A 23,327-nucleotide genomic window follows, 5' to 3' on the forward strand; every position below is an offset into this window, starting at 1 on the left:
CCTTTTTCTTCAAATAGAAAATGGAAAACCGCCGCGTTTTTATTGAAAAAAACTATTTGGTAGTAAAAACAACAATTGGAATTCAACATATTTTTATATATGGATTATTTTATTTTAAAATAAAAAGTTAAGTTATATTTTTAATTGAAAATAGTAAGTTGTTGAGGTTATTTTTTAGTATGATAGATTTTCTGCAATAGCAATGTTGAAAGCTTTCTCAATTTTTGTTAAAAGACGAATTAAAGGGTTTTGTTTGATAAAAATTTCTTTGTTATACGAGGGTTGGCTATTAAATAACTGTCTGCGCGTCTAGAGGGCGCCCTAGATGGGCGAGGTAAAAAAAACGAGTAGTGCGTTGGGTATTTAGTTATCTTGTCTATGCACCTTCCAAAACACTTTTCCGTCATTATTATAGTATCTGTGCAGTGGCAGTTTGAAATGAACGTGCTTTTTTATCATCATGTGTGACGAAAAATTGAAAAGAAAAACTCCAACTTAGTGTTATAAATTGTTGCAAGAGGCCTATGGAGACAATTGTTTGACCAGCACCCAGGTCGTCCTGTGACTGTTTCAGCTCCGGAAACAGTGACCACAATCAACCAAATTGTGCGTGCAGATCTTCGAATGAGCATCCGGATGATTGCCGAGGCTGTAAACGCCGATAAAGAAACGGTTAGAGAAATTTTACAAATGACAAAAGTCTGAGCGAAGTTGGTGCCAAAAAATCTGACTCATGACCAAAAGGTCTTGCGTCAACGGATCTGCTCAGATTTCCTTGAAAGGTTAGAAAAAGATCTGCTCTGAAAAGGGATCCGATTTGAGTCGATGGAAGCGGTAAAACAAAAAACGGCAGAGCTTCTGAAGGCCCTCACCAAAGAAGACTTCCAGTACTGCTTCGATCAATAGAAAAAACGTATATGGAAAGGTGTGTGGCGAGGGGAAGGGATTATATTGAAGGGGAGCATTCGAATGCAGAATATTTTTTATAATAAAACCCTTTTTCTTAACCAGTCTCGTTACTTAATCTTATATATTAAAAAAATTGATGATTTCCATTCCGAGTCCGTTCAGGCGTTCTACACAACCGATTTGCTTGATTTTTTCTTTCAATGGAAGGTATTGATATACAGATCAGCCATCAACCATCGGATTTCATCTAATTTTCAATATTCTTAAGTTATACTCAAATGCGATTTCCCCCTGTACATTAATTATGGGAGTTTTTCACATACACACGTTATATCCCCAATATCTCAGGTTCTATTCAAGATAGAGACTTTGTTTTGGCTTAAGAACACTCTCTGAAACACGTTCTTTCTTTTGAGTTTTTGAACACTTGAATCGGTTGAGTTGGAGAGGAGCTAGGCCCGGACATTCAATGTGGAGTTATGGATTTTTGTAGGTTTTTGACAATTTTTCTACATTCAAAGATCTATATCTCAGGTTCTAATATAGCTACAGATTTCGTTTTGGCTTAAAAAACTCGCTGAAACACCTTCTTTCTTTTGAGATTTTCAACACTTCAATCGGTTGAGTTGGAGAGGAGCTAGGCTTGGACATTCATTGTGGAGTATGGATTTTTGTAGGTTTTTGGCAATTTTTCTACATTCAAAGATCTATATCTCAGGTTCTAATATAGATACAGAGTTTGATTTGGTTTATGAACACTCGCTGAAACACCTTCTTTCTTTTGAGTATTTGAACACTTCAAACGGTTGAGTTGGAGAGGAGCTAGGCTCGGACATTCATTGTGGAGTTATGGATTTTTGTAGGTTTTTGGCAATTTTTCTACATTCAAAGATCTATATCTCAGGTTCTAATATAGCTACAGATTTCGTTTTGGCTTAAAAAACTCGCTGAAACACCTTCTTTCTTTTGAGATTTTCAACACTTAAATCGGTTGAGTTGGAGAGGAGCTAGGCTTGGACATTCATTGTGGAGTATGGATTTTTGTAGGTTTTTGGCAATTTTTCTACATTCAAAGATCTATATCTCAGGTTCTAATATAGAAACAGAGTTTGATTTGGTTTATGAACACTCGCTGAAACACCTTCTTTCTTTTGAGTATTTGAACACTTCAAACGGTTGAGTTGGAGAGGAGCTAGGCGCGGATATTCAATGTGGAGTTATGGATTTTTGTAGGTTTTTGGCAATTTTTCTACATTCAAAGATCTATATCTCAGGTTCTAATATAGATACAGAGTTTGATTTGGTTTATGAACACTCGCTGAAACACCTTCTTTCTTTTGAGTATTTGAACACTTCAAACGGTTGAGTTGGAGAGGAGCTAGGCTCGGACATTCATTGTGGAGTATGGATTTTTGTAGGTTTTTGGCAATTTTTCTACATTCAAAGATCTATATCTCAGGTTCTAATATAGATACAGAGTTTGATTTGGTTTATGAACACTCGCTGAAACACCTTCTTTCTTTTGAGTATTTGAACACTTCAAACGGTTGAGTTGGAGAGGAGCTAGGCTCGGACATTCATTGTGGAGTATGGATTTTTGTAGGTTTTTGGCAATTTTTCTACATTCAAAGATCTATATCTCAGGTTCTAATATAGATACAGAGTTTGATTTGGTTTATGAACACTCGCTGAAACACCTTCTTTCTTTTGAGTATTTGAACACTTCAAACGGTTGAGTTGGAGAGGAGCTAGGCGCGGATATTCAATGTGGAGTTATGGATTTTTGTAGGTTTTTGGCAATTTTTCTACATTCAAAGATCTATATCTCAGGTTCTAATACAGCTACAGATTTCGTTTTGGTTTAAGAACACTCGCTGAAACACCTTCTTTCTTTTGAGTATTTGAACACTTAAATCGGTTGAGTTGGAGAGGAGCTAGGCGTGGACGTTCAATGTGGAGTATGGATTTTTGTAGGTTTTTGGCAATTTTTCTACATTCAAAGATGTATATCTCAGGTTGTAATATAGCTACAGAGTTCGTTCTTTTCTATTATAATGCTTTCTGATACTTATTTAATGGATTCGATGCGAGCGAAGCCGCGGGTAAAAGCTAGTAATTTAATAATTATAATCAGTAAGACTAAGAATTAGAATTGACCAACAAGAAGTTTACAACATTTTTGTTGGCAATTAAATAGCAATTCTCAATTTTTTGAGTGAGATAATGTATTGAACCGCTTAAAACCACCATTAAACTTTCTTTAATCTTCCCTACGTGACCAAAATAAATTTCTTGAAGCTGTAACTTTATATTAAGTTTTGAAAAACTGCAGGTTTAACGTAGAAACTAATTAGAACGCCTTATTTTCTAAAAACCCCGGCCAAATCGATGAAAAATCAGTCATATTTGGACTGCAGATTTTATATCCAGGTATTACCTGACTTATCAAGGCTCTATAAGCAACATCTCGTTTGGTATTAATGGTAATGGCTTCAGTTGATTTACGTTTCTCTTTAAACTGCTTCTTTAATCCAGACACACGTTTTTTAAATGGTGTTTTCATACACCAGCAGGGATTTGCGAAGGATTTCGCTGGTAAATGGGCACTTATTTATATTAACGCTACTAAAGCACTTTAGAAAAATGCAAACAAAACATAAGGCTCGAAGTTGAACTGAAAAACCAACTCTGTTAGCGTGAACATCGCCATCCCTCTTAGCAAATTGTGAATGATATAATTTTATAGTAAATTTTATTAAACCACCTAATGCTGGACGACGAAAATGATACAATACTGGTGGTATTAAATAAAAAATAGTCATTTATGGTAAATACATCAGTTAACGTGTTAATTAATTGAAGAGTGCTCTTCAAATATGCATTTCAGTAGCTCGTTCTTTATGATAAAAGACATTCTACGCCCCAAATTCTTTATCATCCACCGACATATCAGAATTAGATTTTCCAGAAGCCAGAAACCTCATTCGCCAAACAAAACAGAACATATTCATATATAAATATATAAAATATCCATTTGGAAAATGGTGCTCATAATAAATTTAAGATCGGACAGTCAGTCTGCATATTTTGAGCCCGATATTACGCGCGTGTTCGCCTTATGCCCCTCGACACAAAAATGACCCCAGTTGATTTTCGTTTTGAGTCCCCGAGAAACGTGACAAAATCTCCTTGGGGAGTTTAAGCGGTTCTGTAAATGCTATTCGGACTTTTCCTGTCTGTATCATCGCACTACACTTTTGATAATTCAAAATATTTTCAGAGTGAAAATATGTCAAGATATTCGCTTATTACGAATGTTTCAATACCCAAGAGAATTTCGGTTTGAAACTTTGCTCTTTTCTATTGAAAAATCATCAAAAATGTATGAAACGGGATACAGTTTTAGTTTCCAAGCAGATATGTTTGAAAATGACGATACATTCTGACCAATTATAAAGAAATAAATTGTTGTTTACATTTAGGTTCGTAGCCTTGTAATTTTTCTCCACTTCCTTCAATTCCTTTGCTTTTTCTCTCCAAGGTCTTCGTCTACTACTTTCCTCCACCGTTTTTTTTTTGATCTATTTCTTTTTCTCTACCCTTCTGGTGACTTTCAAGAGTTTTCCTTCGTCCATTAATTACAAGAAACGCGCTGATTGGTGACTAATTGAAAACTGTGTAAGTTCCATGGTTTAATCTTCTCATCTATCCTAATTTCCTCCAGAAATTCTTCTTAGTACCTTTCTATCCCAGATTTACAATTTCTATTTAGTTTTATTCATCGTTGTTCAGGTTTTACAGATCTCAAAATTATCTTTCGTAGTTCTGGATATCTCTTTCATTTAATATCTTACTAAATACATGAAATTTTTTACTTCCTCGAATTTCATTAACATCCCATGATATTTATGTTGAAATTGGTTATTGTCATGCTTCAAATTTGTTTTTTCATTACTGATAAGTGTAGGTTTACTTTATCCGCCGCTTTTATTAGTTGTTTTGTGGTTTCTTTCGTATGATTCTTGCTATCAACGCGACATCATCGACATAACCTCAAAATTGATGATTTCTATCAAATATCATACCCTCTCAGTTGATACTGATTGTGCCTTCGCGTTTATAAACTTTTATGAAAACATATTTGATTATTTTAATAAACCAATTATTCTTGGTTTGAATATACAACCTTTCGTTTAATAATTCTCTGCTTTTAACAATACACAGCTAAGGCATTATTATTTTTTGGGCAATTTGCATAAATTTAAGATCATTTACTCAGTAACCCATTAAGAATACAAGTCCATTACGTAAAGGGTTACCAGACACGGCCGTGTGAAAATGAAAGAAGACAGAAAATCCCGTACTATAATAAACGAAACGAACGAGAGAAATTTCTTCTTTGAACTAATTTCATTTACAGGTTCGGCTCGAAAAAAAAAATAACATAAACACGGGTACCAAATTTATCCAATACATTCTTCTATTTCGTAACCACAAAATATTCTGATAAAAACCGAAATAGGTCGAAACGTCAAGATTTTATACTTGTAAACGAAGAGTTATACAAAATTAAAAACACCCAGATGCATTTTTCCCATACCTTGTCACTTTGTGAGTTACAAATAAAACAGAAAATTGAAATACACATTTCTAAACACATCTTGGTCACATGAACCACCAACGCCAAATATCTGTGACCTACCGTGCAAATGAACTACTAAGGATCATAGATAAATATTATGATGTGTGTGTGTGTGTATAAATACATTATAAAAGTTTCACTATTAACTTGATGTTTTCAACAATAACACGACCATAATGTTAAAAAAAAGAAGAATATATTGACAAGTATGATTCATTAAATAAAATGTGTATAATTACATTACATTACATTTAATTCGATGTTTTTTACAAGAACAAGACCACGATGATAAAAAAAAGAAGAATCTAATGACAAGTATGAATCATTAAACGAACTAGATTGAATGAAAAAGTGGATTTTAAAGAAAGTATAATTCAATTTTTGTTTTCATCTTTCGTGTTATTCAGATTTATATAATTAAGTATTAGAATTAAATTTTTTTCATACGAAATATATTCAAATTTGACAAGATGGATACGAGGGTTGTATAACAAGTTTCCGACCGATTTTATCAATTTTGAATCGTAAAAAATTTTTAAAAAACTTGATTTTCGTCGTGTTGATTAAAAAAAATAATAAATCTCGTCAGACGCTATATAAAAAAATTATTCGCAATTATATGGAAAACAAGTGAGGTTATGATAACATTTAAGTCATAAAACCGTACAAAACCTTCAATTTTTCTCTATTTCTCTACTTCTTATGCAGAAGAATATAGCTTGAATCTTGGTTAACTCGACCACCAACGCCAAATATCTGGGAGTCATCATGGAATAAAGAATGACATTCAAGGAACACGTCGACTACCTAGAGGACAAGACAAGGAAAGCAAAAAGATGAATAGCAGGATTTATAAGAAGGCTCTAACCCAATCAAAATATGAAAGTGAAGCACCCAACACACGTTCCTTGGTGCCTCAGAGACCATCAGATCTACCAACAGTTGGATTAGAAGATTATATATGTATATCTGTCACCTACCGTGCAAATGAACTACTTAGGATCATAGATAAATATTAAGATGTGTGTGTGTCTATAAATACATTATTAACTTGACGTTTTCAACAATAACACGACCATAATGTTTAAAAAAAGAAGAATATATTGACAAGTATGATTCATTAAACAAAATGTGTATAATTACATTAGGGAAAGTTTTACATTTAATTCGATGTTTTTTACAAGAACAAGACCACGATGATAAAAAAAGAAGAATCTAATGACAAGTATGAATCATTAAACGAACTAGATTGAATGAAAAAGTGGATTTTAAAGAAAGTATAATTCAATTTTTGTTTTCATCTTTCGTGTTATTCAGATTTATATAATTAAGTATTAGAATTAAATTTTTTTCATACGAAATATATTCAAACTTGACAAGATGGATACGAGGGCTGTATAACAAGTTTCCGATCGATTTTATCAATTTTAAATCGTAAAAAATTTTTAAAAAAACATGATTTTCGTCGTGTAGATTAACAAAAAAAATGATAAATCTCTTCAGTCGCTCTATAAAAAAATTATTCGCAATTATATGGAAAAAAGTGAGGTTATGATAACATTTAAGTCATGTATATTTGTTAAACTACGTTTCTGGTTGTTTTATTCCTTTCTATTTATACATATTAAACAGTTAAAAATAGTAGTTTTGTTAGTCTTAATCATTATCTTCGTATCTCATAATATCTAATTACAAATTGTACGAAAAAATCACTATTCGATTATAAAATATATAAATATAACCTAAAATTAACGTTGTCTGTACGTTGAGTATTAACTTTGGCAACTCCGCTCTGTCATTTTTTGTAATATTTCCGTTTCTTTGTTCACAGTTGAAATAGAATAATCTCAAACCGTTCCTGTTTTCTCTCTAATTTCGCATACAAATTCATGTGTACTCTGACATGGTCTGACAATTAGAATTTTAGAAATGCTAACGATTATATGATTTTCGTAGCTAAAATTCAAGCTTGATTAATTCTTTACTAGCTTTCTAAAGTGTCGGACATAAAATTTACTCGTTCGTTTTACACGGTCTACAATGAAATTAAAATTTAAATATTTGCAGCAAAACAAATTTCCGTTTTTTCGACAATTAACCCCTTGACGTTAATTTTTATCACTGACGTGATATTCGAAATATTACGACGTAGATATATCTTAATTTGACTATCTGTCTACTGACTTTTTTGAGGAAATATCATATTTGAACAAATATAAAAGGCCGATACATTCCCAGAAGGATTGGCCTCTTCTTTGGAGCTCCTCGATTGTTTTATTGCGGTAAATTTTTTGATACATTTTTGTAGCTTTCTTATCTTTTCAATATCTTCTCGCATTTGGTCTTTCCACCTTATTCTTGTTCGTATTCTTGGTGTACTTTCCATTAATTTCTAGAGAAGCCCAATTTGGTTGCATCTCTCTATGTATTCATACCATTTCAGCCTCAGAGATTTCATAAATTTAACTCTGTCTTGTCTTCTCATTTTTTCTTTTAGTTCCTTATCTCCACTTTCCTTTTCATTCATTTCCTCTGTGTTTGCGACATTTAAATCATAATTCCTCTATGATTGAAATCAGTTGTCGAAACCTCCATTCCTCTGGCATTAACTCCCACATTTCTATTCCATAAATGACTCTTCTTACCTTATGGATTCGTCCAATGAAAATGGAAAATGGAAACGTCTAAATGAACTCAATCTACCAAATATAGAATAGGTTTTCTGGAAAATCCAGTCCATCAAACTTTACCAATAAGAAGAACCTTACCACTCCAATTGAATACGGAGAACTTATTAGAGGAAAACAACGATGGAAAACATCAGATTGGTAACTCAAAGAGAAGTAATTGAGAAAATAAAAACAGTCCCGAACCCAAAGAAAGCGCCTAGTCACGATCAACTCTCAGGAGCAATGTTAAAACTGAAGATTTTTATTAATGTTGTTTATAGACCAAAAGGGTAATCACGATTTTAAAATCTTACGATTCATGAACCACCAAATTCCCAAGAGAAGCATATGAATAGAGAATCAAAGCAGCAGATTCCGAAGCCCTTTTAAACAAATGGTCGACAGCTTTCAAATTATGCCAGATGAAGCAACAACAACAAGACAAGCTACATAATTCTGTAAACATTGAAATGCTGCTGCTTCTCTGGAGATCTAAAAGGAAAGAATCCTTCAAACCAGCGGTGAATATCAAGTGAAAGTAGTTGAAGTGAAAGTTTACTTTAAGTGAAGTTTTATCAAAACGATTGGGAGATTTAACAAACTCTCATTTCGATTCAAGGATTGAATCAACGATTCTTTCCGTTTTGGTGCATATATCGATGATATTACTTCGATTACTAAATGAAAAAAGGAGCTGGAAGTAATAGGTATTGGAAAATATGTCTGTACAACAAAAACACGAAAACAAAATAGAATCCGATGAACCAAGAAACTTTTGAAATAGACTAACACACATCCAGTGACTGCAAAATTAATATTAACGATACAAATAACGAAACCGACGAAATAGATACATAAGTACAATAGGAATATGGGACATACCAGTAGAGATGTCTTAGAAGAAAGAATGTGCAAGATAAATGGAAACATCTTGCCATCTGAGGTCAATTAATTGAACAAGATCATCTCCAAGTATCTCTAACGATCCGGAATGAGGAGGAAGGTATAGCAGACTACGTCTTCGATGAATACACGTGCAGGGCAGCACAGCTCGAGGGAAGGCATCTCGAGACAACTGTGTGGCGCAGTTGCCTCAGACAGACCCAGTTTTCGGTACCATTTCGACGAATGTGGACGTGTTTTCCTGACATGGATCACTTAAATTTGAGCTCCGAGACGAATTCTGATGATCAAAAGTCGAGATCGAAGCGGTCCAGAAGTAAATTTATGAAAAAAAGTAAGTAAAAATGAATTCTGCACGTGTTGACTGCGTTTTTATGGAGCAATGTGCCAATATGTGAAGAAAACGAAGAAATTAATGGAAATAATTACTTCATGATACGGGAAAAAGGAAGCTACTATTAAAACAATCGATTATTGTTAATTGTCGTCCCACCCCTATTTATAAATAGTATTATATTTCAATTTGTTAGTCAAAGTACCTGCTTATATTTTGTGATATTCTTTCTATAGTCTATAAACAATATAAAGCACCCCAAAAATTCCGCATAGTAAACACACTTTGACCTACTTCAATTGGTAATTTTCATTCCGAAAAAGAACAAGTGTTAATGCCGTTGTCTTCATTTATAGTGTACGCGTTTTGTACAACCACAAAACTCACCCCAAACAATCTAACAAAATGATTGCTATTACAACTCGTATAATGAATAAGACAGCTTTTAGTTCACACCCGATACAATAGTCCTGTGATTGCCGAAGGATAATCCTGGCTTACGGCCACAATTGACAGGATCCGTGACGTATAATATCAACATAGGGGTTGAGGTGCTCGCCGGAAGGTATTTGGCTTATGTGATGTAATACCGTAATGATTTATACTCGTACATACAGAGCATAAGTACGAATGAAAATATTAAATAACCAACTATTAAGAATAAACAACGAATTATTTATTTAAATTAAATAAATCCGCTATTTATGGACGATATTATGAAAAATAACGATTAGTTTTTTTATTTGGAAGCAACAGACAAAATTATGTGACAAACGGCTCTTTTTTATCGATACGGAAGTTGCTACGAACGGTCAACGGGAAAACATAAAAGTCGTTTATGTTGAAAGTCATCAACGGCAAACGACGGCGTCAAACGGCAGCTCCACGAATTTCTTCCATTGATTTAGATTATAATTAAAAATATAATTGTCTACAATTTATTCCTTTTATCGCAAACCCACCAAAAACAACTGTTTTTTCAATGACCAGCCTCATATCTATCCCACAAAATAATTTTATCGTTAGAACACTCTTACACCGATCTTTCTGACGTCTGACAAATGACAGATCACGGAAACATTCAAAAATGTTCAATTACAACTCTACCGCCTTCTCCAACTGATTTAGATTATTAATTAAAAATATAATTCTCTACAATTTATTCCTTTTATCGTAGACCCACCAAAAACAACCGTTTTTTCAATGCCCAGTCTCATATCTATCCCACAAAATAATTTTATCGTTAGAACACTCTTACACCGATCTTTCTGACGTCTGACAAATGACAGACCACGGAAACATTCAAAAATGTTCAATTACAACTCTACCGCCTTCTCCAACTGATTTAGATTATTAATTAAAAATATAATTCTCTACAATTTATTCTTTTTATCGTAGACCCACCAAAAACAACCGTTTTTTCAATGACCAGCCTCATATCTATCCCACAAAATAATTTTATCGTTAGAACACTCTTACACCGATCTTTCTGACGTCTGACAATTGACAGATCACGGAAACATTCAAAAATGTTCAATTACAACTCTACCGCCTTCTCCAACTGATTTAGATTATTAATTAAAAATATAATTATCTACAATTTATTCTTTTTATCGTAGACCCACCAAAAACAACCGTTTTTTCAATGACCAGCCTCATATCTATCCCACAAAATAATTTTATCGTTAGAACACTCTTACGCCGATCTTTCTGACGTCTGACAAATGACAGATCACGGAAACATTCAAAAATGTTTAGCTACAACTCTACCGCACTCTCCAACTGATTTAGATTATTAATTAAAAATATAATTATCTACAATTTATTCCTTTTATTGCAAACCCACCAAAAACAACCGTTTTTTCAATGACCAGCCTCATATCTATCCCACAAAATAATTTTATCGTTAGAACACTCTTACACCGATCTTTCTGACGTCTGACAAATGACAGACCACGGAAACATTCAAAAATGTTCAACTACAACTTTTCAGCCTTCTCCAACTGTTTTAGATTATTAATTAAAAATATAATTCTCTACAATTTATTCCTTTTATTGCAAACCCACCAAAAACATTTGTTTTTTCAATCAAAATAATTTTATCGTTAGAGCACTTTTACACCGATCTTTCTGACGTCTGACAAATGACAGATCACGGAAACATTCAAAAATGTTTAGCTACAACTCTACCGCCTTCTCCAACTGATTTAGATCATTAATTTAAAATATCCTTTTCTTTATTTTAAAGGTATTACATCCGAGTACACAATTTGGAGAATCTTCAAACCGAGTGGTATTCGAGTAATCACCAAATCCTAAGAGAGATCACGCTTGTAAAGGACAGATTCCCATGGAGTGCCTTTATTGGAATATCCCTGCTTTCAAATAGGACAAACCATACGACGTATCTCTTTTCCATAACAAAGGAAGTCCTGGTGTTTTTTACAAAGTACGATATTTCTTTTAATTAAGCCAATCACCTGCCCAAATCGATCACTGTCTTCACTCTTTCTCTCTCGCTCGCTTCTCTTAATCTTGAAAAGAGAAAGAGATACTATCAAGATGGAAAGAGCTTCCGAAACGTTCGAATATCAAGGGGAAACATCATTTGCATACACCTCTTTGCAACATCATCTAGTGTTTATAGTAACAAATTTTTTCCTAAAAATTCTCGAAAAAAACACGCAATAATGCACGCAAAGTCAGTACGGTTTTTATTTTCAATGACTATCATTGCAAAGATATCCTGTTTGTGGACTCGACGCTCTTGTTTTGATACTGATCGATTTCTATTCCATTGCATAGGATACTAGTTTGATTTATTATAATATATCGAGATTTTCTACCAAAATTAAAACTATTCCTTTGCACTATAGTTGGTTTGTGATCCCGAGTATCTAATACGTAGTAGTTTTCAAACTAATATGGCAAATATCCTCTAAAGATTTTTTTTAAAGTCACCCTGCCCTCCCTTGTTTGGAAATGATTATTAACTGATTGCTATCAAATTACCTCATTACCTGATTACTTTTCACATATGACAAAATTTGCCGATGACGTGATGGAGTGAGACAAACTTCCATTGATTTTAACCTACCTTCGATTAGGAATTAACTGTTTGTTTTCGTCTCGATTACTTATCCACTTTGACGAATGTTTGTGCGGATTATAAAATCATTTCTTAATAACCAATTAAATCAATTAGTTTCCAGGGGTTCCACTTTCGTATCGTACCTCTCCCCAAAACACGAAGTATTAATTTATAAAAAAAAACACATAATTTGTTGTTCCGTGTATCAAAGCCATAGATAAATCAATAGTACAACTTTGGATGACAAGCAATAATTACAGAACTGAAGTTTCACAAACCAACAATGATACACCCAAATAAAAACTGATGAAAGTTGAGCTCATTTTTTTTCAAAAATATCTTAAAAATAAAGTAATGTATTGAAAACAAGTTCTTGATAAAACTAATTAAAGACTTAACGTACACTCACACGCGTTCGTGAGAAAGCTCGTCCCAATAGACATCCATCCCCGAACAAACTGCTGAATAGAAAATGCCACCCCCTCATTCCGACAGGTCCTCATAAAGTTTCCCCTTGGTGCTATTGGAGATTCCAGGAGGTCTTCTCCCTTAACAATATATGTATGATTCGTTGCCTCGAATAACCGTTTCTAATCTTGGTACTTGGTGGTACTTGCTAATGAAGAACTTGTCTCAGAATGTCCTATTTTGGGTTTCCCAATCCTAGGAAGTGAAATCAGCGATCATTTCATATCAAAACTTTGTTTCAAGATGAAGTTTAATGATATAGAATTTTATATATTAAAAAAATTGATGATTTCCATTCCGAGTCCGTTCAGGCGTTCTACCCAACCGATTTGCTTAATCATCCATCAACCATCCGCCATCAACCATCGGATTTTATCTTATTTTTACCATTCTCAAGTTATACTCAAATGCGATTTCCCCCTGTACATTACTTATGGGAGTTTTTCACATACACACGTTCTATCCTCTTCCTAACCTTATATCTCAGGTTCTATTCAAGATAGAGACTTGGTTTTGGTTACGAACACTCGCTGAAACACCTTCTTTCTTTTGAGTATTTGAACACTTAAATCGGTTGAGTTGGAGAGGAGCTAGGCGCGGACATTCAATGTGGAGTTATGGATTTTTGTAGGTTTTTGGCAATTTTTCTACATTCAAAGATCTATATCTCAGGTTCTAATATAGCTACAGAGTTGGTTTTGATTGAAGAACACTCACTGAAACACCTTCTTTCTTTTAAGTTTATGAACACTTAAATCGGTTGAGTTGGAGAGGAGCTAGGCGCGGACATTCAATGTGGAGTTATGGATTTTTGTAGGTTTTTAACAATTTTTCTACATTCAAAGATCTATATCTCAGGTTCTAAGATAGCTACAGAGTTGGTTTTGATTGAAGAAAACTCACTGAAACACCTTCTTTCTTTTGAGTTTATGAACACTTAAATCGGTTGAGTTCGAGAGGAGCTAGGCGCGGACATTCAATGTGGAGTTATGGATTTTTGTAGGTTTTTAACAATTTTTCTACATTCAAAGATCTATATCTCATGTTCTAATATAGCTACAGAGTTGGTTTTGATTGAAGAACACTCACTGAAACACCTTCTTTCTTTTGAGTTTATGAACACTTAAATCGGTTGAGTTCGAGAGGAGCTAGGCGCGGACATTCAATGTGGAGTTATGGATTTTTGTAGGTTTTTGGCAATTTTTCTACATTCAAAGATCTATATCTCAGGTTCTAATATAGCTACAGAGTTGGTTTTGATTGAAGAACACTCACTGAAACACCTTCTTTCTTTTGAGTTTATGAACACTTAAATCGGTTGAGTTGGAGAGGAGCTAGGCGCGGACATTCAATGTGGAGTTATGGATTTTTGTAGGTTTTTAACAATTTTTCTACATTCAAAGATCTATATCTCAGGTTCTAATATAGCTACAGAGTTGGTTTTGATTGAAGAACACTCACTGAAACACCTTCTTTCTTTTGAGTTTATGAACACTTAAATCGGTTGAGTTGGAGAGGAGCTAGGCGCGGACATTCAATGTGGAGTTATGGATTTTTGTAGGTTTTTAACAATTTTTCTACATTCAAAGATCTATATCTCATGTTCTAATATAGCTACAGAGTTGGTTTTGATTGAAGAACACTCACTGAAACACCTTCTTTCTTTTGAGTTTATGAACACTTAAATCGGTTGAGTTGGAGAGGAGCTAGGCGCGGACATTCAATGTGGAGTTATGGATTTTTGTAGGTTATTAACAATTTTTCTACATTCAAAGATCTATATCTCAGCTTTTAATATAGCTACAGATTTCGTTTTGGTTTAAGAACACTCGCTGAAACACCTTCTTTCTTTTGAGTTTATGAACACTTAAATCGGTTGAGTTGGAGAGGAGCTAGGCGCGGACATTCAATGTGGAGTTATGGATTTTTGTAGGTTTTTAACAATTTTTCTACATTCAAAGATCTATATCTCAGGTTCTAATATAGCTACAGAGTTGGTTTTGATTGAAGAACACTCACTGAAACACCTTCTTTCTTTTGAGTTTATGAACACTTAAATCGGTTGAGTTGGAGAGGAGCTAGGCGCGGACATTCAATGTGGAGTTATGGATTTTTGTAGGTTTTTAACAATTTTTCTACATTCAAAGATCTATATCTCAGGTTCTAATATAGCTACAGAGTTGGTTTTGATTGAAGAACACTCACTGAAACACCTTCTTTCTTTTGAGTTTATGAACACTTAAATCGGTTGAGTTCGAGAGGAGCTAGGCGCGGACATTCAATGTGGAGTTATGGATTTTTGTAGGTTTTTAACAATTTTTCTACATTCAAAGATCTATATCTCATGTTCTAATATAGCTACAGAGTTGGTTTTGATTGAAGAACACTCACTGAAACACCTTCTTTCTTTTGAGTTTATGAACACTTAAATCGGTTGAGTTCGAGAGGAGCTAGGCGCGGACATTCAATGTGGAGTTATGGATTTTTGTAGGTTTTTGGCAATTTTTCTACATTCAAAGATCTATATCTCAGGTTCTAATATAGCTACAGAGTTGGTTTTGATTGAAGAACACTCACTGAAACACCTTCTTTCTTTTGAGTTTATGAACACTTAAATCGGTTGAGTTCGAGAGGAGCTAGGCGCGGACATTCAATGTGGAGTTATGGATTTTTGTAGGTTTTTAACAATTTTTCTACATTCAAAGATCTATATCTCAGGTTCTAATATAGCTACAGAGTTGGTTTTGATTGAAGAACACTCACTGAAACACCTTCTTTCTTTTGAGTTTATGAACACTTAAATCGGTTGAGTTCGAGAGGAGCTAGGCGCGGACATTCAATGTGGAGTTATGGATTTTTGTAGGTTTTTAACAATTTTTCTACATTCAAAGATCTATATCTCATGTTCTAATATAGCTACAGAGTTGGTTTTGATTGAAGAACACTCACTGAAACACCTTCTTTCTTTTGAGTTTATGAACACTTAAATCGGTTGAGTTCGAGAGGAGCTAGGCGCGGACATTCAATGTGGAGTTATGGATTTTTGTAGGTTTTTGGCAATTTTTCTACATTCAAAGATCTATATCTCAGGTTCTAATATAGCTACAGAGTTGGTTTTGATTGAAGAACACTCACTGAAACACCTTCTTTCTTTTGAGTTTATGAACACTTAAATCGGTTGAGTTGGAGAGGAGCTAGGCGCGGACATTCAATGTGGAGTTATGGATTTTTGTAGGTTTTTAACAATTTTTCTACATTCAACTTTACAGATTAGATCAAGGCATTTCCGTCTTATACTTTTTGGTTTTCAAACATCCCCAGATCGTATAAACACTACGCAAGAAGCGGAAATGCATTGTAGGCGACTTCGCAGCTCCTCCACAATACTCCTCGATTTCCGACATGGAAACGTCTGTCCACGTCGTGATACCTCCACGTAAACATGGCTGCCTTTAAACTCTAAGAAAACGGCCATTCAAAAGAAACGAAGAGGAATGGTGAATTAAGGAAAAATTTAATGGCGACGTTCGTCCACACATTGCTGATGGAAACAAATACCTCCACCAATTTTAATTGGACATTTTTCCTAACGTAACACATCGCTCCCAAACCAACGAAGAAACGATAATTGTTTAAATTCAGTGATGGTTAATTTTTATGTAGAGGATATTTGGAAACTTTATCCAGAGATACGATTAATGATTAAGACAATCCAAGTTATTTAAAATCGACCCATTTCGATACTATAGCTGACTAATTGCGTCTTTACTTTATTAAACCGTTGATAAATTTATTGTACGGTTTTGTATTTTCGTACGGTTTGTTAAAACGAAAATTAAATGAATACCTTCTACTTATTATGAAAACCTCTAATTAATAAATCGTAAAAGTGACAAATTATGTTCCTTTATATCATGTCGTCAATATGACACCGTTGGGAGATGGAAAGGGTTAGGCTCGGTCTCCATTGAGACTTTCCGATGAATATAATAGATTCGAAACGTTCACGAGTCGTTCTCCATCTCACTCTCCTATTACGAATTCAATGAAGGGGATGAAAAATAATGGTAACAACGATCTATTAGTACGGTGGATAGGGTTTGTATCGATAGTGATCAGTGCGTTTTTTTAATGCCGTAAATCGATTTTATTTATCAATGTAATCTCCATCAAACGCTTCTCTAACTTCTCCATGCCGCTCGAAGCCTCAAAACAGGCTTCAGTGTGAGCAATTGCTTCTTCATTTCTTACCGATGAGCATGTTTTGAGATCAGCGAATAGTTATAAATCACTGGGGACCAGATCTGGACCATACGGTGGATGAGGAAGCAGTTCGAAGTGTGTATCGTTCGATTTAACCATCGTTGCCATCGACTGGTGAATTGATACATTGTCTTGGTAAAACAGTGGATTTTTTTTCGAGATATGAGGCTGTTTGTCCTTGATTTTTGCATTCAAACGATCCAACAACTCTGTTGATTGTTTCTTCCTTTAGAAGATAGTCAATCAACAATCCCAAAATACTGAAACCACAACCTTCCCAAGTGACTGTTGTGCCTTTACAAGCGCGAATCCAAGGGGGATCATGGATGTGATGATCCCCCCTAAATCCTGATTAATTAACTCGGTTTTTTGTTTCAAAGTCGATGAGGAATTGAGGTTTAAAGTAAAAGTTCGACATTATGCTGTCAAAAAAGAACGTAATTAAAGTTAAAAGGCTTAAAATTCCATGTCTTTAGTGGAGGATTTGTTCTAATACTACTACACCCCATTGTCAAGGCCCTGAATCCGCCTTTAGACGCTTTGGACGTGGTTCACCGGCTGCAGTCCACTCAGATCATGATTGTTTTGATTCTGGAGTAAAGTGATGGATTCATGTTTCATCCATTGTCACATATCTGATTTATTTCGTGTAAACATAGCCAAATACTGCTTTGAATCATCAACACGTTGTTGTTTTTGATGGACTGTGATGGTAAAACCACCTCAATTGGACGGCCAGGACGTTCACCATAATCGGTATCTGTATGACCACGACCATACGGATTTGACAATGGCAGCGCCATCTGTGTGTCAGTCGCACGACTTATTGTTTGACGTAATATGTCGAACTTACTGAAATTTTTCAGAAAATTAAATTTTCCTCCAAAACTTATGAAATATTATATTTTATCAATCTAAAAATTTGATTCTAAAGATAATTTGGTTACGTGCTACTATTAAAATCGTGGTAAAAACATGATTTTCTGACAATAATCTTTAATCTTCTTGTTTGTTCAAATTAATATAAAAAATACAATTTAAATATTCATAACCGCGTTCATAAGAGGGTTTTGTGAAAAGTAATAAAGATGATAAATATATTTTTCCATAATCAATTTTATTTTCATCATAATCTCCTTCAAAGTCTATCGATGCTCCAATCTTTGGAATTAGGAAACGGGAAAAAGTCACTGGTGGTCAGATTTGGTAAATACGATGGATAATCAACCAATTTGAAACGAACTTTAACCATATTATGACCGAGATTCGAGAAGGTGCATTGTCGTATTGGAAAAGCACTTTCTTTGTCATCAAATGCGTTTGTTTTATCATTTGTTTTATTTGTTTTATCTTTAGAATCAAATTTTTAGGTTTAAAAAATATAATATTTCATAAGTTTTGGAGGAAAATTTAATTTTCTGAAAAATTTCAGTAAGTTCGACATATTACGTCAAACAATAAGTCGTGCGACTGACACACAGATGGAGCTGCCATTGTCAAATCCGTATGGTCGTGGTCATACAGATACCGATCATGTTGAACGTCCTGGCCGTCCAATTGAGGTGGTTTTACCAAAAAATATCACAGTCCATCAAAAACAACAACGTGTTGATGATTCAAAGCAGTATTTGGCCATGTTTACACGAAATAAATCAGATATGTGACAATGGATGAAACATGAATCCATCACTTTACTCCAGAATGAAAACAATCATGATCTGAGTGGACTGCAGCCGGTGAACCACGTCCAAAGCGTCTAAAGGCGGATTCAGGGCCTTGACAAAGGGGTGTAGTAGTATTAGGACAAGTCCTCCACCAAAGACATGGAATTTTAAGCCTTTTAACTTTAATTACGTTATTTTTGACAGCATAATGTCGAATTTTTACTTTAAACCTCAATTCCTCATCGGCTTTGAAACAAAAAACCCAGTTAATTAATCAGGATTTAGAGGGGATTGATAATCCCTAAAATCCGGTTATCATCCCTTTTCCGGTCAATGAAACAATACTTGCGTTTTCAAAAGCAGATTCGACCTCCGCAATCCATCGTTTTAACTGTTTCCGATACACAAACTACGTCTGCGTCAAAAAGACCAAAGAAATGCTCATTCGAATGAGCTTCTGGTCCAAAATGGCACACGGCGGTGGACGAATAGAAGTGGAAATCCCCATTTTGAAATGAGCTTTGCTACAACATCATTAGCAACTGTTACTACAGCTGCAGTTCTATGTTTTATACGTACATAGCTAAAGCTAAGGAATTAGAGACGATGGAAATCATCGACATCATCAACAGCTTAAATGTCATCTTCAGCAGATGTACTTGTGTGATTGAATCCGCTGATATGCCGCTCCACTATAAAATAGGTAGAAAAATAGTCGAAATCACACGCACATGTGCAGTGAACGATATAATACGGGACCATCCCATAAAACAACATTTTAAAATATTGGATATAATAATAGTCTTGAATTTAATCAGTACAACGTATGCGAATTTGTGATAATGCTGTCATTTTGAAAGAACGATGATACCAATGGGATATGCTGCTTTTCCCTATAGAAATATACTAAATTTAGTATAGTATTTGTATTATAATGTTATTTGGAGTTTCATGTATATATATTTTACGGAGATATACCATGTGTGTCGTGTCTTGTAAAACAATTTGGTTAATAGAATAACGTAGGGTTAAAAGTAATTATATATCACCTAATTCGTAGATAAAACACTCGATTTAACGTTTATAATTGAAAAAAATAAACATTTGCACGATATTTTCTATAAAAAAAGACATATCGCAATAAAAAATATTATAATTATTAGCATAAAGGGTAGGAAAACTGTGGAAGGTACTAAATTTATTACCATTCAGATAAAAACAGTTTGTGGTATCTTTACCACACGTAGGATTGACAAAAATTTATTTTATCTACATTTTTATGGTAGTAGAGGAAACCTAAGTCACAAATATTGCTAATTCATCGCTGTCCTTCCTAAAGGATTTCTTCGGCTATGTCTTAATTCTTCATCTTTGTCACTAGCCATAAAAAAATAAATAAACAAATAACATAAATTCTAAATACTTCTTTTTAATCAGATACGATTCTTCTTCTTCTTTATCTCTGTATAATAGTTTGAGTTTGAAGAAAAGACGCTATTCTTGACGATTCCTATGTAAAATGACCCCCCGCATCCAATGACCTCATTGTTTCCTTGCGGGAGTCATCCCCTGCCGTTAAACTCTCAGAAATTAGATGATATCGTTAGGGTTTTTTGAGTTACCCAAGACTCAACCTCGACTTCCTAAGTCGCGACTTCCACAATGGAAGAAGAAGGCGTGAAAATGTCTTCTTACTGGATCGAAAAGTTTAACCTAAATTTACTTTTTACCTTGTATTCTGCTCGTCGAAAATAATCTGAAAAATTGGCATATAACTTATCATCAATTGCATATTTTGTCGACATGATGAATCTCTGTGAAATTAGTTATACTGATGGAAATGTAGATGGAAACTTTGCGATGTCTCAAAAGGTTTTGCTCCAGTCACAAAAAATTGCTGCATTTGGTCTAATTGTTTCTTAGAGAACAATTCCTTCACTTGCACCTGGATTTTTTCCATAAAAATTTAGGAGCAGTCTCCGATGAACACGATGAACGGTTCCATTAAGTCATTGCTAAGATGTGGAAGAGCAAACATCAAATAGCGTTACATATCTTTTTTATTTATAATTGTTTTTTTTTGCTTTTTACCCCTTCAAATCAAATCGATGCTCAAAAGTTGATTATTTGAATCGAAAAGTGGTGAAAATAGAAAAGCGGGGCTTCCCCGAAAATGGTGGGTGGTGGACTTAGAAACAAGTTTGAATTATTTTCCAATTTTCCTCCAGATGCTTTTATATCTTCATAGTTTGGGTGTTGTACACATGTACAATAAGCCGATTGAAGCGTGTTTTGAAAATTTTAACCAGTTGTTTCGTGATTATTTGGTACAGTTTCGTCCGAATCGACGTTTCAGTTCCATAATTCCAACTGTATTACCTTTGCTGTGATTGTACATGAACTAAGAAGACCCAATGAATCGACAACTCTTAAAATTTTGTTTTTCCGGTCGTGAAAGATTGATCGGTACGATAAGTTGATAGAAACCGAACAAATCAAAACTTCTAATTATCAACATTACGTTTTTAGTTATACCACGATTTATGTCACGTCACACGGAAACAAGTTCTAAGCTATCACCACTAATGTAACTAGCACGACTGTCCAGATATGGCAACACTGATGTTATTATGTCAAATCTGACATTGCGATCTTGAAGTTTGACATTTTTAATGGTGAACGTACCCAAAACGTGCCGCCATGTTGTCATTTTCGTGCGACTCGCTTCGACTCGACTCGATTCTCGAACCAACATGTTCGGCTGGTTTTCCGAATGGTGGGTGGTGGACTTACCAAAAAGTCTTGATGAAATTTTGTCTTTACACACCAGTGCAATTTAGAAGACGATTTTGTGTCATTTACAGGTATATGAGTGCTGCAAGTAGCAATTGAATTGTATGACTCTCTATAATTTATTCTAAACTCGAATTATTTATTAATTCGTTCCTCAATTAGTCGTTTCTCAAACACATGGTATATAAATAGATTTTTCCTTAAAATAAGGGCAAATAAAGAACATAGAGTTGAGTCCCCGAAGAGGGAGACCTCCCCCGAGACACTCTATCGAGTAATCGTCGGGAATCCAATTGATCTATCAATATGTATAACGTCTTAACTTTTACTGTCTCCAGGCGACTCGAATTCAAGTTATTTATCGTCCCTTGGATTCGCTGCCTATAATTGATTATTCGATTCTAAACTGATAAATTTACACCGCTGCGTAGAACGTACAGACTCGTAGGGAAGCATGAATTCACTTTAAAAACCAGAAATCCACTTTATTTAGTTCCCACTAATATATTATATCCAAATTATTGGAAAAATAAGTAATAACCTCAGAAGATTCATTCGAAAATAATCGATTATTTAAAAAGCGTTTCTACGCGTGGCGGGGGATCGAAATTCAGCCGAATTCATTACCTGATCCATAGTTTCACAATTATCGTTTTAAATATGATAAATTCGGCCAAAAATGTCATGGGTACCACAGTACTCAAGGCAAGTAAGTATCCCAAAAAACGACGGTGTCATTCAAATCGATAAATTCTAATTTGGATTCTAATACAAGGTTAGGTTAGGTTAGGTTAGATTTCTGTCATTATTGTTGCATCTTTTCCTTTCAGTGTCAAAATAGCACACTAAAAACTTTAACAAAACCCATTGGCCCAACACGAACGCACTAATCAGTGCTGCAATCGATTCAAATCAGTATTTGTTAAATGTCTTTTTGTACGTCTAAAATTATCTAGTTGTTGGTGTCTTAGGTGTGCTCTGATTGCCAACGGAGCCCTGCGAATGTTGGAAACGTGAAATTTTTAGATGGTTTGAATTATTTTACAATTTTCCTCCAGATGCTTTTAGATCTTCATAGTTTGGGTGTTGTACACATGTACAATAAGAGAATTGAAGCGTGTTTTGAAAATTTTAACCAGTTGTTTCATGATTGTTTGGTACAGTTTCGTCCCAGTCAACGTTTCAGTTCCATAATTCCAACTGTATTACCTTTGCTGTGATTGTACATGAACTAAAAAGACCCTAAGAATCGACAACTCTTAAAAGATTGTTTTTCCGGTCGCGAAAGATTGATTGGTACAATAAGTTGATAGAAACTCGAAACAAACACATCAAAACTTCTAATTATCAACATTATGTTGTCAGTTATTCCGCGATTTATGCCACATCACACGGAAACAAGTTCTAAGCTTGAGTAATAAATAATGTAACTAACACAACTGTCCAAGGTTGCTATTTAAGTTTTAAGATATGACAACACTGATGTTATTATGTCAAATCTGACATTGCGATCTTGAAGTTTGACATTTTTAATGGTGAACGTACCCAAAACGTGCTGCCATGTTGTCATTTCCGTTCGATGATTTTCTAT

This window comes from Diorhabda sublineata, chromosome 3, assembly GCF_026230105.1.
Source record: "Diorhabda sublineata isolate icDioSubl1.1 chromosome 3, icDioSubl1.1, whole genome shotgun sequence".
In the NCBI taxonomy this organism is placed as follows: domain Eukaryota; kingdom Metazoa; phylum Arthropoda; class Insecta; order Coleoptera; family Chrysomelidae; genus Diorhabda; species Diorhabda sublineata.